We start from the raw sequence: 18991 nt of genomic DNA on the forward strand, positions 1-18991 counted from the left end.
TTGCTGGGGTAAGAATTTTAAGTAATAGTTTGAAGAATGTTTATTTTATTGTGCTTAAAGGGGTTGTAAACCCTCCTGTTTTTTCACCTTAATGCATCCTATGCATTAAGATGAAAAAACACCTGGCAGTCACCGGCCCCTCAGCCCCCCCGTTTTACGTACCTGAGCCCGTTCATCTCCTCCGCTGGGATGCGCTGTCTCTCCATGGGGTCCCAGCTCTGGATTGGCTAGATTGATAGCAGCACAGCCATTGGCTCCCGCTGCTGTCAATCAAATCCAATGATGCGGGCGCCGGGGGGGGGGGGGCGGGGCTGAGTGCAGCATCCGTGTCTGTGGACACAAATGCTGGACTCGGGAGCGCGCCCGCAAGGTAACCCCCAGGGAGAGCGCTTCGCCTAGGGGGTTATCTGATGCGGGGAGGAGCCGCGAGATCCGCTGAAGACAAAGTTCGGGGCCACTCTGTGCAAAACGAGCTGCACAGTGGAGGTAAGTATGATATGTTTGTTATTTTTATAAAATAAAAAAACGATCCTTTACAATCACTTTAATGTATTAAGTGGGAAAAAACGATGCGGGTTTAATATTACTTGAAGCTCTGATTCAGGAAAATCAGACTGGATAATTGGCCTAGAAAGGAACGAAGAAAAGCGGAATACGGGTAGTATTTGCACACACCTTCAGCAGCTGTTTCTTTTTTTCGATTCTCTTAGTAAAATAGCCGCAGCCCGTTTGGGACAAATCGTGTAATGACAGCGAGCGATGAAAATGATTGCAGCCGAGGTACAATGGAACATCATCCCTTTTCTCCTCCTGCCCTGTTTACTTAAAATGACATCTGCCAGAAGAAGCTATTCATTAGGTTGGAAAAGTGGTGGTTTCTCGTCAACCAACTCTCATCACGTCTGATGGGCTCGATATTTCCACTTGTAATATCACATTCATGTACAATTTCTCATAAGAGCAGCCAAATGAGCGTTAAAAAGGAGACAAATTGCCGCCTAGCAATTTGAGGTCCTTTTTCTTCTGCAAACGGCAAGGCTGAAAAGCGTATGTTTACTAAAACCTGGGTGAAAAGTGCCTCCGGAAATACTTCTTGGCGTATAAATAATGCATACGTGTGCAGCTGTAAATATTGTTACTTTAACTATCATCGGTATGAAGGTTTTCACTTATTTATTCTATTTTGTGCTAAGAAATGGCGTTCTTTCCATTATTGAGCAACACAAGAAAAATACTTATGGCTGCATTTAGTATTAAACTGTTCAACTCCAGGTATTTGCAGCAGTTGTATTTTAATTATTATTATTTATTAATCTATTAGAAATCTGGATCAACTTTTTTTTTTTTTTATTGGTTATTATTGGTTTTAGAAAAGTACGTTACAAAGCAGATCCTTTGGGCATTCCCCGGCCCAAGAGAAAACATAATCCCTGATAGCAAGCAATTATTATTATTATTATTATTATACAGGATTTATATAGCGCCAGTTTATACAGCACTTTACAATATAAAAGGTAAACAATACAATTATAATACAATAAAATACAAGAGGATTAAGAGGGCCCTGCTCAGAAGAGCTTACAATCTAATAGGGTGGGGCAGGTGGTACAAAAGATTGTAACTGTGGGGAATGAGCTGATGGAGGTAGTAAAAGATTAGTTGGAGATGTGATAGGCTTTCCTGAAGAGATGAGTTTTCAGGGATCGCCTGAAGGTAGCAAGAGTAGGAGATAGCCGGACCGGTGGAGGTAGCGAGTTCCAGAGGATGGGAGAGGCTCTGGAGAAATCCTGGAGACGAGCATGGGAGGTGGAGATGAGAGAGCTTGAGAGTAGGAGGTGGCTGGTCATGGCTGGTGGGAAGGGAAAGCAGGATGCTGTACATGACTTCCTAAAAACACCACAGCACCCTGCCCCAGTCTTCTTCTCTAGAGCCTGGAGACGAGCATGGGAGGAGGAAACGAGAGAGCTTGAGAGTAGGAGGTCTTGAGAAGAGCGGAGAGGACGATTTGGGTGATATTTGGAGACAAGGTTGGTGATGTAGCTCGGGGCAGAGTTGTGAATGGCTTTGTATGTTGTGGTTAGTATTTTGAATTTAATTCGCTGGGTGATTGGGAGCCAGTGTAGGGATTGGAGGAGAGGGTTGGCAGACACTGAGCGGTTGGTAAGGTGGATAAGTCTGGCAGCAGCATTCATGATAGACTGAAGAGGGGATAGCAAGTTTGAAAAAAAGTTTGCTGCAAGTTTAAAAATGACTTGCTAAGCTATTGCTAGACTTGTCAGGCTTCACAAGTCTGTTGCACAATTGCAGCAAGTCCGCATTGCATGACTCCAGATCAACTTTCCTTGTAAAAAAGTTCTGGTTCAGTTATGTTGTTCAACAGTCATCCCACCACAGGGGGCACTGTGGCTGAATTTTCATGCTGTAGACTGGCAGAGCTCTTGCTGTAGACTCACCACTGCGACTTTGCTCTTGCTAGAGGCTTGCCATGCAAATTTGCTACAAATTGGAAAAGTAGAACTTGTGCTTCAAATGCTCTGCAACTGTACAACTTGTCAATGAAAATGTGCAGCAAGTTAAAAGATTTACAATTCAACACTGCCACACATTTATCCTTGCTATCTGGGATATATGACATAATAGAACATAACAATCCCAACATAGTCACAACTCGAGTACCCCTCGATCAACGAGGGTAGCAGCATCACATGACCAAGGTAGGCAATCAGGAGGCAGAGGAAAAGCACTATCATAGTGACATAGTACATATCAGATTTCAGAAAAACAAGCTGGAAAATTAAGAATAGAACACAATAAATAATAAACTGCAATATGAGCAACATATAGTCCCAGGGTAGATAAGAAAAGATAAAGAGGGGGTGCCCGGGGGGCTATCATAAAATTTACACACCATCCACTTTAGTCAAGCACAGTATCACCTCTAGCATTGGCAGTGGAGGGAGATTCAATCCAAATGTCTGAGATCTTATGACATTTTTTGGGGTAACCTCATGAGAAATATACAATGGGACCACTAAATTAACCAATTTCTTCCAGCTCTCCAAAGTTGGGGGGCTATCTCATTTCCATGCCAAAACAATGGCTTTTCTAGCAAGAGGAGAAGACCCAAAAGTGTTCTGGAGGCCCTTGAAAAGGCTAGATCATTGACCAAGCTCAGGAGACAAAGGAAATTTGGATCAGTCTTAAAGTGTTACTAAACCCTCATTTTTTTTCACATTAAAATAACAAACATGTTATACTTGCCTGCTCTGTGTCATGGTTTTGCATTGTAATGTAATTTTTGTAATGGTTTTGATCCTCCTCTTCTCGGGTCCCTCGCCGCCACTCCTGGCTCCTCCCTCCTGTCGGGTGCCCCCACAGCAAGCAGCTTGCTCTAGGGGGAACCAAGCAGGCGCGCTCCCGGTTCATTGTGTTCATTCACGCACAGAGCCCCACCCCCTCCGTCTCTTTATTGGCTCACTGGCTGTGTTTGACAGCAGCAGGAGCCAATGGCCAATCAGGAGTGCAAGTCCCTGTAGAGCCAAAGTTCTTGTGGACATTGCTGGATCGAGAGGTAAGTATTAGGGGGTAAGTATTAGGGTGCTGTACACAAGTTTTTTTTTTTACCTTCATGCATAGAATACATGAAGGTAAAAAACATTGTGCCTTTACAACCACTTTAACAACTTCTAAACACTTTGACCCCTTTCCTGCCCAGGCCAATTTTCAGCTTTTAGCTCTGTCACAATTTGAACGCCAATTGCTCAGTCCAGCAACACTATACCTGAGTAAATTTGTTATTTTTTTTTTTTTAGACAGAAAGAGCTTTCTTTTGGTGGTATTTAATCACTGCTGTTTTCTTTTTCCTATATAAACGAAAAAATGCAGATTTTTTTTTTTAAATCTACATTTTTTTTTCTGATATTATTATTATTATTATTATATTATTTTTCTGTTATTATTATTCCGTGTTTCTGTTATTCTAATTATTCAAATAATCTTTTATGAAGAAGGATTCAAATAAATAATTGTTCTTCAGAAATTAAGGCCAAAATCTATTCTGCTACATTTATTTGGTAGAAATAACTCAAATCAGTGTAAAAGTTGTAGAGTCTACAAACTTTGGTATACAGTAAATATTTGAAAATCGATCAATCCTGATTGACCCTGATTCTTCCAAAAGCCAGCCCCCCTCCCCTCTTTTTGGAAACTAGACAGTCGGTAGACACGTGCAGTTCATTTAGTTCCAAACTGAAATTCGGATGAATTTTCGTTTTACGAAAATTCGGATGTATCCGAATTTCCGAATTATAATGAAAAAAAAAAATTCGGGCGAAATCCAAACCGATTTGAATAGTTTTCAAATCAATTTTGAATAATTTTCAAATGCGAAAAGTTTTCAAATTCGAATTAGAAAAGTTTTCGAATTCGAATAATTTTCAAATTTGAACAGGTTTCCAATTTCCAAAGAGAATAAAATAGAATAGAAAATAAAGGAATACAATAGAAAAATAGAATGGATTAGAAAATAATAAAACAGAAAATAAAATAATATAATATAATATAATATAATATAGTAAAACAGAACAAAAATAGATAATAAAAGAACAGGATAGAACAGAAACAAGTAGAATAGAAAAAAAAAAGAATAGACTAAAATCGAAAGAATATAATCATCTTCTGAAATTCAAATTTCAAATTGGAATTCGAATACATGAGAAAATAAAAGAATAGAAAAAAAGGAATAGAACAGAATAGACTATAATAGAAGACAAAAATAATAGAATTAAAAAAAAACAATAGAAAAGAAAGAATTTGAATAGAATAGAATATTATAGATTAGAATAGAATGGAAAATAACAGAATAGTATAGAAAAAAAAAACTGAATAGAATAGAAAAAATATAATCATCTTCCGAAATTTGAATAGAATAAATTGGAATTTGAATAGAAAAGAATAGAATGGAAAAGAGTAAACAAATAGAAAAATAATAGAATTAAAAAAGCAATAGAATAGAATAGAAATAATATAATAATTTCCCAAAATTCAAATAGAATTAATTCAAATTTGAATAGAATAGAAAAGAATAGATTAGAGTAGGGTTATATTCTTTCTATTTAATTCTATGTTTCTATTTATTTTATTTTTATTTTCTGTTCTATTCTTTTCATTTCAAATTTCAGAAGATGGTTATTTTTTTTATTTTTGTTATATTCTTTTCTATTTTATTATATTTTTTTTCTATTCTATTCCTTTATTTTCTTTTCTATTTTATTCTCTTTGGAAAATAGTAATTTATTCGAATTCGAAAACTATTCGAAACTGATTTGAAAACTATTTGAATTTGTATTCCGTAAATTCGAATCGGCAGAGGGGGGAGGGGGGGGGCAAAACAAGAGGAGCTTCCCCTTTTGGGTGGAACTCCGCTTTAACCACTTGACCTCCGGAAAATGTACCCCCCTTTAAATGATCAGGCCATTTTTTGCGGTACTGCACTGCATTACTTTAACTGACAATTGCGAGGGCAAGCTACACTGTACCCAAATAAGATTGATGTCTTTTTTGTTCCCACATATAGAGCTTTCTTTAGGTGGTATTTGATCACCTTTGCAGTTTTTATTTTTTGCACTATAAACCAAAAAATTCCAACAATTTTGAAGAAAAAAAAAGAAGCTAATTTTTTTGACTTTCTGCTATAAAACATTATATATATATATATATATATATATATATATATATATATATATATATATATATATATACACACATATATATATATACAGTGGGGGTGGAAAGTATTCAGACCCCCTTAAATTTTTCACTCTTTGTTATATTGCAGCCATTTGCTAAAATCATTTAAGTTCATTTTTTTTCCTCATTAATGTACACACAGCACCCCATATTGACAGAAAAACACAGAATTGTTGACATTTTTGCAGATTTACTAAGAAAAGAAAAACTGAAATATCACATGGTCCTAAGTATTCAGATCCTTTGCTGCGATACTCATACATTTAACTCAGGTGCTGTCCATTTCTTCTGATCATCCTTGAGATGGTTCTATACCTTCATTTGAGTCCAGCTGTGTTTGATTATACTGATTGGACTTGATTAGGAAAGCCACACACCTGTCTATATAAGACCTTACAGCTCACAGTGCATGTCAGAGCAAATGAGAATCATGAGGTCAAAGGAACTGCCTGAAGAGCTCAGAGACAGAATTGTGGCAAGGCACAGATCTGACCAAGGTTACAAAAAATGGATGAAAACCTTCTCCAGAGTGCTCAGGACCTCAGACTGGGCCGAAGGTTTACCTTCCAACAAGACAATGACCCTAAGCACACAGCTAAAATAACGAAGGAGTGGCTTCACAACTACGTGACTGTTCTTAAATGGCCCAGCCAGTGCCCTGACTTAGACCCAATTGAGCATCTCTGGAGAGACCTAAAAATGGCCGTCCACCAACGTTTACCATCCAACCTGACAGAACTGGAGAGGATCTGCAAGGAGGAATGGCAGAGGATCCCCAAATCCAGGTGTGAAAAACTTGTTGCATCTTTACCAGAAAGACTCATGGCTGTATTAGATCAAAAGGGTGCTTCTACTAAATACTGAGCAAAGGGTCTGAATACTTAGGACCATGTGATATTTCAGTTTTTCTTTTTTAATAAATCCGCAAAAATGTCAACAATTCTGTGTTTTTCTGTCAATATGGGGTGCTGTGTGTACATTAATGAGGAAAAAAAAAATGAACTGAAATGATTTTAGCAAATGGCTGCAATATAACAAAGAGATACTTTCCGTACCCACTGTGTGTATATATATATATATATATATATATATATATATATATATATATATATATATATAGTAAATGTAAATTTTTTTGACCTGCATTTAACCACTTAGGCATGCCTACTTCAGATATACTGCAGCAGACAAGCTGATCAGCAGGTCCCAGCCAATGATTTATGGCCGGCACTCACTGATCGGCTGATCAAATGACAGAAGAGAGCCCTGTATTGATAAACAACACAGGGCTCTCTACAGACAATGGTGGTGTCATTTTTTTGGCACATCGCTTAGTGAAAACACCACACAGTAAACATTGCTAGGCACACAGTCAACCCTTTGATTGCTCCTAAATGTTAACCCCTTCCCAGCCAGTGTCATTAGTACATTGACAGGTTATATTATTAGCACTGATCACTGTATTAGTGTCACTGGTGATGTTAGTGGCAGTTGGTTAGTTCCCCCACAGCATCAGTTAGTGTCAGATTTCCCGCTGCACTATCTCAGTCACATTATAAGTCGCTGATCGCCGCCATTAGTAGTAAAAAAAATTTTTTTACAAAAATTCCAGTATACTGTATACGCTATACGCTTGTATACGCTATAAGTTTCACGCAAAGCAATCAATACTGTATACGCTTATTGGGATATTTTTTTTACCAAAGACATGTAGAACAATACATTTTGGCCTAAATTTATGAAATTTTATTTTTTAAAAACATTTTTATTGGACATGTTTTATAGCAGAAAGTAAAAAATGTTTGTTGTTTTTTTTCTAAATATTTTAGCTATTTTTTGTTTATATAATAAAAAAAATAAAATAAAAACCCAGTGGTGATCAAGATCCACCAAAAGAAAGCTTTATTTGTATGAAAAAAAGGGGGAAAAAATAAAAAAATGTTTGTTTTTTTCTAAATTTTTTTGTTTTTTTTGTTTATATAATAAAAAAATATATAAAAAAAAAACCCAGTGGTGATCGAATACCACCAAGTAAAAGCTTTATTTCTGTGAAAAAAAAGATATAAATTTTGTTTGGGTACAGCATTGCATGACCGTGCAATCGGCAGTAAAAGTAGTGCAGTGCCGAAAGGCAAAAAATGGCCTGGTCATGAAAGGGGTAAAACCTTCCAGAGCTGAAGTGGTTAAGGGACAAGAAAATGTTCAATCAGACTCAGCATTGGCGAGAATGCTACAGTAAAGGGGGGTACACATTATAAGAAAATTGGCTGTTTTTTCTCGATGTTTCACAGAAAGTCGGAACTGAGGATAGAAACAATGGTCAAAAAATTCTCGTACAACAAAGGTTTTTTTTTGTTATTTGTTATTTCTGATCATGCATAGTCTTTCTTATCTCATATTTCTCATGCAAAAATAGTACAAAAACGGTACACATTAACCACTTCCCGCCCGGCCTCTGACGGAGGCTCTTTACCATTATAGACATGTGCGATTAGTATCGTACGAATCGAAAATTCGTACGAATTTCCGTAAATTCGTACATTCGGGAGGATCCGAAATACGAATTGCTATGCTTCCGAATTTTGTAGGAAATACGAAATTTCGTCCAAATTCCTAAAGAACATTCGTAATTGTTATGAAAAGTTAACGAACCTAAAAGTTAAAAAACCCAGGAAGTCAGCACAGCACAGAGATGGTGGGAGCCCCTCATAATGATAAATTCATCATAACAAACATTCGTTATTGTTACGATAAGTTAACGAACCTAACGAAAATTGATATTTCATACGAAATTTCGGACACAAATTAGGAAATACGAATTAATTCTAATATGAAGCGGAACGGAACAAAACAAATTTATTGACGGTGCACATATCTATTTACATATGTCTATTTACCATGTGATCAGCTGTGTCCAATCACAGCTGATCACAGTGTAAACAGGAAAAGCCGTGTATCGGTTTTTCCTCTACTCGCACCGACAGACGCGAGTAGAAGAGAGCCGATCATCTGCTCTCCTGACAGGGGGGTCACTGATTGAATATCAGCGCAGCCCCCCCAAGGATGCCCATCCAGGACCACAAGGAATGCCCATCCATAACCACCAGGTAAGCCCACTAGAGCCCACCAGGGATGGCAATCATTGCCCATTAGGGATGGCACTCTATGCCCATCAATGATGCCTGCCAGTGCCTCTGATAAGTGCTGCCTATCAGTGCCATCTATCAGTGCCACCCATCAGTACCCATCAGTGCCACCTATACATGCCCTCCAGTGCCACCTATGAGTGCCCATCAGTGCCGCCTATACGTGCCCTCCAGTGCCACCTATCAGTGCCACCTATGAGTGCCTATCAGTGCCGCCTATACGTGCCCTCCAGTGCCACCTATCAGTGCCCATCTGTTCTGCCTATGAGTGCCCATCAGTGCCACCTATCAGTGCCCATCAGTGCTGTATATCAGTGCTAACTATCAGTGCCCATCAGTGCTCCTTATTAGTGCCGCCACATAAGTGCCCATCAGTGAAGGAGAAAACGTACTTATTTACAAAGTTTTGCAACAGAAACTAAGAAAAACTTTAGTTTTTTTTTTCAAAATTTTCGTTCTTTTTTTATTTGTAGCGCAAAAAATAAAAACAGCAGGAGGTGATCAAATACCACCAGAAGAAAGCTCTATTTGTGGGAAAAAAATGATAAAAATGTTGTTTGGTTACAGCATCGCATGGCCGCACAATTGTCATTCAAAATGTGAGAGCGCTTAAAGCTGAAAATTGGTCTGCGAAGGAAGGTGTATAAGTGCCCGGTATTGAAGTGGTTAAACAAAAATCGCTTGTTCTGTTCACGTAAAAGAACATTTTGGAGTTTGTCACTTCAGAATTTTTTACATTTGCAAAAGTCGGAATCGGATGTCGAAAGTTGTGTACACACTATACGAATATCGAACGATTGTGCCTCGTACGGAATTGCTCTTCCGATTTAGTGTGTACGGGGCTTAAGTGACAAGATGAAAAACTGTATCTTATATATTTTAATCATAAGGGGTTTAACTGGATGGGATAGTGATAACCTGGAAATCGCCTTTAGTATGTAATGGAAGGATATCTTGGATTTAGTGATAATTATGAAGGTATGTGTGGTGGACATGGAGAAAGTAAAGGAGACAGAGAAGTAATGATTGCTGGTCTCTGTTGTGCGATTTCCCCCGAGATTGAGTGAAGCGTATACATAATGATAGGCGGGTAGCGCAGGCAAAAGTGTGATTGTGTTAGAATTGTTAATACTTGTTTAACTGTGACTCTCGCTGCATATTTCACACAAGCTCTTACGCACACGCTGACACGCAAGGTAAGTAATTAAAGCCAAATCTGCATGGTGACAAGCAGTCGAAAACTTTCCCAATGTCTGGGCAGGAGTGGGACTCATTTCTAGAAAGATATAGATGAAAAACGTTTGAATGTCCCATTCTAATGCCGCGTACACACGATCGGACTTTCCGCCAACAAAACCGTGGATTTTTGTTCGACGGTTGTTGGCTCAAACTTGTCTTGCATAGACACGGTCACACAAATGTTGGCCAACAATTACGAACGTAGTGACGCACAAGACGTACGACGAGCCGATAAAAAGGAAGTTCAATAGTCATGTGATATCTCCATTACGAACGCTAGTTTTACAAGACCGAGCGCTTCCGGCTCGCACTTGATTCCGAGCATGTGTGAACTTTTGTGCGCGGACTTGTGTACACACAATCAGTCTTTCCGACAACAAAGTTTTGTTGGCGGAAAATTTGAGACCCTGCTAGCCAACATTTGTTGGCGGAAAGTCCGACTGCAAATGTTCGATGGAGCATACACACGGTCGGACTTTCAGCCAACAAGCTCACATCCAACATTTCCCATTGGAAAATCCGACCGTGTGTACGCGGGATAAGTTGTGCTTCGCTATGTTCTCCAGCTGTCGCGGATCAGCAGTTAAAGCTCATATTAATGCAGAACCTGAATCCCTTTGTGCGAATCCTTCCCACATCCTCGATTCCACCATTTCCCAAATTTTTTTTGCAAATACTTCAAAGCAGTTTTTTAATATTTGAGTCCGCTGACACGTGATCTACCACTGCACTCCAGTGGTCTTCTTGCCATCCCGCCTTCCTTCATTTCAGTGCTGCAGTCTTTCCCACACTCTTTATCATTCGACACTTCTAGAAATCTCAGGTGTCCATGTCCTCTGTTGCATGCTGTGGCTCCATCCTGCATCAGTGCCGCCTATCAGTGCCCATCAGTGCCGCCCATTAGTGCCACCTATCAATGCCCATAAGTGCCGCCTATAAGTTCCTATCAGTGCCCATCAGTGCCGCCCATCAGTGCCACCTATCATTGCCCATAAGTGTCGCCTATAAGTTCCTATCAGTGCCCATCAGTGCTGCCTATCAGTGCCCATCAGTGCTGCCTATCAGTGCATCCTATCAGTGCCCATCAGTGCGGCATATTAGTGCCTCCTAATCAGTGCGACCTTATCAGTGCCCATCAGAGCCCATCAGTGCCGCCTCATCAGCGCACATTAGTGAAGGAGAAAATAACCTATTTGCAACATTTTCTGACAGAAATTAAGAAAAAAACTTTTTTTTTCCAAATTTTCAATCTTTTTTCGTTTTTTTTTTTTGTTTTTTTTTTAACAATAAATAAAAACCCAGTGGTAATTAAATACCACAAAAAGAAAGCTCTATTTGTTTGAAAAAAATGATAAAAATGTCATATTGGTTCAGTGTTGCATGACTGTGCAATTGTCATTCAAGCTGAAAATTGGCATGGGCAAGAAGGGGGTGAAAGTATCCAGTATTGAAGCAGGTAAAGTGATACTAAAGTCTAGTTTTGTTTTTTTTTTCCTTAAAAAAAACCAAACAAACATATAAAACATATTGCTCTGTGCAATGGCTTTGCACAGAGCAGCCAGATCCTTCCCTTCTCGGGTCCCTCACCGGAGCTCCTGGCCCCTCCCTCCTGCCAAGTGCCCCCCGCAGCAAGCAGCTTGCTATGGGGGCATCGAGCCGCTGATCTGTGTATCCATTCAGACACAGAGCCGCGACTCTGCCCCGTCCCCTCTCTCTCTTCATTGGCTCACTGACTTTGATTGACAGCAGCCGACGGTCGGCTCTCTTGTAAAACCAATCCTAGCGGCTAAATAGCCGCTGGATTGTTTTTACAAGCAGCGGGAGAGGATGCCCCTTCCGTGGCTTTACCTGGATCTCCCATCCCACTGGGAGTCCTGATCGACCAGCTGGCGCTTCTGGTCCAGTCTTTGTCCAGTTCTATAATATAGTAACCAAGAAGCCATGACCTTACTTTACTTCCGGTTTACCCGGATGTAAATGGCACCATTATTAACAAAGAAAAGCATTTGATCACAACGATCTTGATGTGATCAAATGCTTTTAAGGGCAGAGAAGGAATCTGGGGTCTTGTAGACCCCAGATCTCTCCATAAAGGGGACCTGTCACATGCCTATTGCTGTCACAAGGATGTTTACATTCCTTGTGACAGCAATAAAAGTGATGAATAAATAAATAAAGCAACAGTGTATAAATAAAAGTAAATAAATAAATAATTTTAAAACATTTTTTAAAGTGCCCCCGTCCCCCTGTGCCCGTGAACAAAGGCAAAAGCATGCGTCGGTCCCACAAGCACGCAAACAGACGATTATCCCACACAAGTGAGGTATCACAGCGAACGTCAGATCATGGGCAGTAATTCTAGCACCAGACCTCAGTGTAAATCCAAAGTGGTAACCTGTAAAGACTTTTAAAGTGTCGCCTATGGATAGTAAATTTTACGTCGTTTGTCGCCGTTGCACGAGCATGCGCAATCTTAAAGTGTGACAAGTTTGCCATCTATTTACTCTCTACATAACATGATCTTTTATATTTTACCAACAAATTGAGTTATGTATTGTGTTTTTTGCATTAAAATGCAAAAAAATGTGTTTTTTCAAAAAATTGCGTTTGAAAAAAAAAATCGCTACCCAACTACCATGTGACAAAAAAAAAAATGCAAAACCAACCAATCTATTCTCTAGAGCCTCTGCTTTAAAAAAATATATAATGAAAAATATATAAATGTTTGGGGGTTCTAAGGAATTTTCTATCAAAAAATACTGATTGTTATCTGTAAACAAAAAGTGCCAGAAAAGGCCTAGAGGTCAAGTAAAGTCATGAAAAAAAGCTACCCTAAATACACAGCATCTAATAAAGAAACAAAAAAAAAAGGAAAAAGAATATACCTTTTTTCTGAGCAAATTTTGCCAAAGAAACATTTTAAGCATAATTGAGAGCATCCGCTTTCAGGGATCAGTAATTTCACTGCAAAATCAATTTATCTAAAATCACTTTGCTCCCTAGTCAAGAGATATAACAAATACTAAAAACATAATATAAATATTTTATAATATAAAATATAAAAATATAAAGTATAATACAAGAAGCAAGCATGTGGCTGAGGTCAGTAGACCTCACATATGCCTGAAATATCACCTTTTATTAACTGGCCATTAAAAAAAAAACTTTTAGCCCAATTGTATATTTTACTCATGTTTTTCTACTTTAAATGCTCTAATAAGACAACTGTCATTTGCTCCAAACTCCCAATTTGCTGCAATGTTGCTAGTCTATAACCTATCTCCTGTAATAGATGACAGTCCCCACTGATTGAAGTCCGCAAGGTTACAATTAATTACTGTTAAAGTGGCAGCACAGAGCAATACATGAATTTGATTTGGCAGAGGGTGACATTAATTGTTTTTTAAATGGGAATAAAGAAAACGGTTGTGACAATAAATGTCACTAGCATGCCCCACAGAAATACATGTTAGCATCACCCAGGCTACAAAACATGGCTCCATAGAAATGCAGCATCATCATAAATACAACTTACAAGGATATAAACAATAATCTTCTCAAATACCCTGAAAATTATATTGTGATTCAGGAATTTAGATATAATGACCCGTTTTATAGTTTAACCGCTTCAGCCCCGGAAGATTTCACCCCCTTCCTGACCTGAGCACTTTTTGCAATTCGGCACTGCGTCGCTTTAACTGACAATTGTGCAGTCGTGCGCCGTTGCACCAAAACAAAATTGACCTCTTTTTTTCCCACAAATGGAGCTTTCTTTTGGTGGTATTTGATCACCTCTGCGGTTTTTATTTTTTGCACTATAAAGAAAAAAAGAGCGACAATTTTGAAAAAAAAGCTATATTTTCTACTTTTTGCTATGATAAATATCCCCCAAAAATATATAAAAAAACTAATTTTTTCCTCAGTTTAGGCCGATATGTATTCTTCTACATATTTTTGGTAAAACAAAATCGCAAAATAAGAGTATATTGATTTGTTTGCGCAAAAGTTATAGCATCTACAAAATAAGGGATAGTTTTATGGCATTTTTATTATTAATTTTTTTTATTAGTAATGTGATTTTTATGGTGACTGCGACATTATGGCGGACACATCGGACACTTTTGACACTATTTTGGGACCATTGTCATTTCTACAGTGATCAGTACTATAAAACTGTACTGATTACTGTGTAAATGAAACTGGCAGGGAAGGGGTTAAACACTAGGGGGCGATCAAGGGGTTAAGTGTGTCCTAGGGAGTGATTCTAACTGTGGGGGGGATGGCCTACCTAGGACATGACAGCGATCACTGCTCCCGATGACAGGAAGCAGTGATTTTATTAGTAATGTGATTTTTATGGTGACTGCGACATTATGGCGGACACATCGGACACTTTTGACACTATTTTGGGACCATTGTCATTTCTACAGCGATCAATACTATAAAACTGTACTGATTACTGTGTAAATGAAACTGGCAGGGAAGGGGTTAAACACTAGGGGGCGATCAAGGGGTTAAGTGTGTCCTAGGGAGTGATTCTAACTGTGGGGGGGATGGCCTACCTAGGACATGACAGCGATCACTGCTCCCGATGACAGGGAGCAGTGATCTCTGTCATGTCACAAGGCAGAACGGGGAAATGCCTTGTTTATATAGGCATCTCCCCGTTCTGCGGCTCCGTGACATGATCGCCGGGACACCAGCGGACATCAAGTCTGCGGGTCCCGCGGGCACAGTCACTCTGTACACGGCGGGCGAGCCCGCTAGCCCCGCCAATTAAAGGGGTCGTACAGATACGCCCATTTGCCCACCGCTGCCATTGTGCCGACGTATATCGGCATGCAGCGGTCGGCAAGTGGTTAAAACAGTCACTTTACATCGAATTTAAAAAGTAACAAAACCCCTAAACTTGCAGTTGATCCAGAGGAAGGAAAAAACAAGAGTGTGGTGTAATTTGCTCCAAGAAGGAAAAAAAGCTTTCTTTATCCCCAAAGGCAATTAGACAGCTCCATGGATCAACATTCTACATGTTATTTGCTACATACAGTATGTATAGCGCCCTCCTAGAATAGATAAATGTTTTCACCATAACAGAACAACTAGGGAGTTTGCCACATCCCTACGAACATAGAAAACTGAAATACCCCCAAGTGGGACTTTAAATTGGCAACAACACTAAAAGGTAAGTAAAAATCATTTTATTTAGAAAAAATGAAAATAAAAAATCATCACAAGATGATTGCTAAAACATACATTGACAAAAAACACAGATACAAATTACATATTGTCTTGCAGTAGAATATAAAGGTGCGTATATCTAGTAGTTGCTCTCCAGTATCCAAAAACACTTTCCGGTAACCAGCATCCGAGAAAATTTTTTCGGTACCCAACGCGTTTCAGGTTCAAAACCCTTTCATCATGGGGTATTTGTATAGGAGAATTTGAATTCTAGTAAATAACAGAGAATAGACCATAACATTTTATAATGCAAAACATACATCGACAGGTATAATGAGCAGGGTGCATCCCAGGTTAAAAAGACAACCTACCAAGATAAGGTGACTGGCACAGCAATCAAGTACACAGGGTAGTCAGGCAAGAGTGGAATCATCGCTGTCAGTGGATGGCATATATGGAGGTCTAGTTCAGCCTCCAGATTAAATGTGTCATGGCCCACGGGTGATATGGTGTCACCAGTCCCTCAGGCGAGAGGATATACAGCTAGGAACAGGAGCTGGAGAGGGAATGAACAGACAAAAGAAAAGGGGCGGTGATACCAATCTACCAGACCTTGCCAACAGCCATGCTGATACAGTACCAATACATCAAAAATCATAATGCGGAGCCTAGCAGTCTGCAAACCAAGTGGTCTGGAAGACATTGCATTCATCTATTCAATGAGTACAAAGGATGCTGTTTACCTTGAAAGCTCATATAGAGGTCTCTCAGTAAATGCCGGGTCAGGCTTTTTCAAAGTCCTTAATCAAGGGGAAGAATGGTAGAAACTGTATTTGAGTGATGTCTATCGTTCCTTAAGCTGCAAAAGCAAAGGAACACCCTGATAGTATAGTGTAGCAAGCGCCTATGTCAATAGGCATTTAAAACCAAAAGTGCATAGTATCTCCCTGGCAAAGGTCTGTAGCCATCAAAGAGGCCAGCATAGTAGATAAATACCTGTATAAAGGGGGTCCGTAGGGCGCACCATCCAATCTGGCAAGGTCTGCAGTGTGTGAAGGGTGGAAAGGGGGCTTACACAGTCAGGTCCATAAATATTGGGACATTGACACAATTCTAATCTTTTTGGCTCTATACATCACCACAATGGATTTGAAATGAAACAAACAAGATGTGCTTTAACTGCAGACTTTCAGCTTTAATTGGAGGGCATTTACATCCAAATCAGGTGAACGGTGTAGGAATTACAACAGTTTGTATATGTGCCTCCCACTTTTTAAGGGACCAAAAGTAATGGGACAGATTAACAATCATCCATCAAACTTTCACTTTTTAATACTTGGTTGCAAATCCTTTGCAGTCAATTACAGCCTTAAGTCTGGAACGCCTAGACATCACCAGACGTTGGGTTTCAGCCCTGGTGATGCTCTGCCAGGCCTCTGCTGCAACTGTCTTCAGTTCCTGCTTGTTCTTGGGGCATTTTCCCTTCAGTTTTGTCTTCAGCAAGTGAAATGCATGCTCAATCGGATTCAGGTCAGGTGATTGACTTGGACATTGCATAACATTCCACTTGTTTCCCTTAAAAAACTCTTTGGTTGCTTTTGCAGTATGCTTTGTGTCATTGTCCATCTGCACTGTGAAGCGTCGTCCAATGATTTCTGAAGCATTATGCTAAATATGAGCAGATAATATTGCCCGAAACACTTTTGTCAGCAGTCACATCATCAATAAATACAAGAGAACCAGTTCCATTGGCAGCCATACATGCCCACACCATGACACTACCACCACCATGCTTCACTGATGAGGTGGTGTTCTTTGGATCATGAGCAGTTCCTTTCCTTCTCCATACTCTTCTCTTCCCATCACTCTGGTACAAGTTGATCTTGGTCTCATCTGTCCATAGGATGTTGTTCCAGAACTGTGAAGGCTTTTTTAGATGTTGTTTGGCAAACTCTAATCTGGCCTTCCTGCTCACCAATAGTTTACATCTTGTGGTGAACCCTCTGTATTCACTCTGGCGAAGTCTTCTCTTGATTGTTGACTTTGACACACATACACCTACCTCCCGGAGAGTGTTCTTGATCTGGTCAACTGTTGTGAAGGGTGTGTTCTTCACCAGGGTAAGAATTCTTCAGTCATCCATCACAGTTGTTTTCCATGGTCTTCCGGGTCTTTTGGTGTTGCTGGAGCTCACCGGTGCGTTCTTTCTTTTTAAGGATGTTCCAAACAGTTGATTTGGCCACACCTAATGTTTTTGCTATCTCTCTGATGGGTTTATTTTGTTTTTTCAGCCTAATGATGGCTTGCTTCACTGACAGCTCTTTGGATCTGATATTGAGAGTTGACAGCAACAGATTCCAAATGCAAATAGCACACTTGAAATTAACTCTGGATCTTTTATCTGCTCCTTGTAAATGGGATAATGAGGGAATAACTCACACCTGGCCATAGAACAGCTGAGCAGCCAATTGGCCCATTACTTTTGGTCCCTTAAAAAGTGGGAGGCACATATACAAACTGCTGTAATTCCTACACCGTTCACCTGATTTGGATCTGAATACCCTCAAATTAAAGCTGAAAGTCTGCCGTTAAAGCACATCTTGTTAGTTTCATTTCAAATCCATTGTGGTGGTGCATGGTGCCAAAAAGATTAGAATTGTGTCGATGTCCCAATATTTATGGACCTGACTGTATATGGCGCCGATCACCTGCATTTGCGCGCCACGTAAGTACAATCAACGCGCGTGCGGGGGACCTGCTTCATAGACTGGCTAGAGATGGAGAGCATGGCACACCCACACCAGCTATCGGACCGTGGCCATGCGTTCCACAACCATTGTGCACTTCCTATTTACCTAGTCTCGCATATTTGCAGAGGAGGGGCCGGTCAACAATGACATTGACCACCTAGCGCCCTCCTAGAATAAGTTTGCTAGTAAGAGGTTCAGGCACATTTCGTTTTTGGCTCCTCTCTAAACAGTGGTGCAGTATTTGATTCGTTTTGGCTGCTTTGGGTCTCGCAAGCTGCAGGCTCAACAACTTCTCCCTGTATTCTAGTAGGTTCTAGAATATAGTGGGATGGAAGAGGCTTACCCTGGGATGGCATGTTTAGGAGATCTCAGCCAATCCCTAGGTGGAAGTGCCCAGTAGGTGGCTGAAAGGAGATAAATAGTCTGAGGCAAAGAGCAGCACGGCTCTTTTTCCTGGAGGAGGAGATCCCAGCCTGGGAGAGCTGCTTGTAAAACAAAATCAAAGAAAGTTCCCAGCCCAGCTTACCAGCCAGCCTGCAACCAACCGAATTATCCTGTCTGACAGTTTGCGTTAAAAACAGGGGTTTAGTTTTGCACACGTTTACAAATACATGCATAAGATGTAGAGCCTTTCATGTGCTCCTTGCTGTAAAGGCCACTTGTAGGTGGGGGCAGTGGCCATTTGTTTGTACTTTTGGAATACTGGTGAGGGAACACACTGGACACATGTGCTGCCACTGTGCTATGTGCTGGGTGTCCAGTGGGTGTAACTGTGCCTTCGAGGAGGGGTCACCTGCCCTCTGCCGATCCATCATTATGCATGTGCTTCTGCACTGGAAGCTCTAATTTATAGAGTTAGAACTAGCAAGGATAACTTGCCACACATTTGTGGCAGTATTGAATTGGAAGTCTTTTTAACTTGCTGCACAT

Source organism: Aquarana catesbeiana, linkage group LG05 (genome assembly GCF_042186555.1).
Source record: "Aquarana catesbeiana isolate 2022-GZ linkage group LG05, ASM4218655v1, whole genome shotgun sequence".
Lineage (NCBI taxonomy): Eukaryota > Metazoa > Chordata > Amphibia > Anura > Ranidae > Aquarana > Aquarana catesbeiana.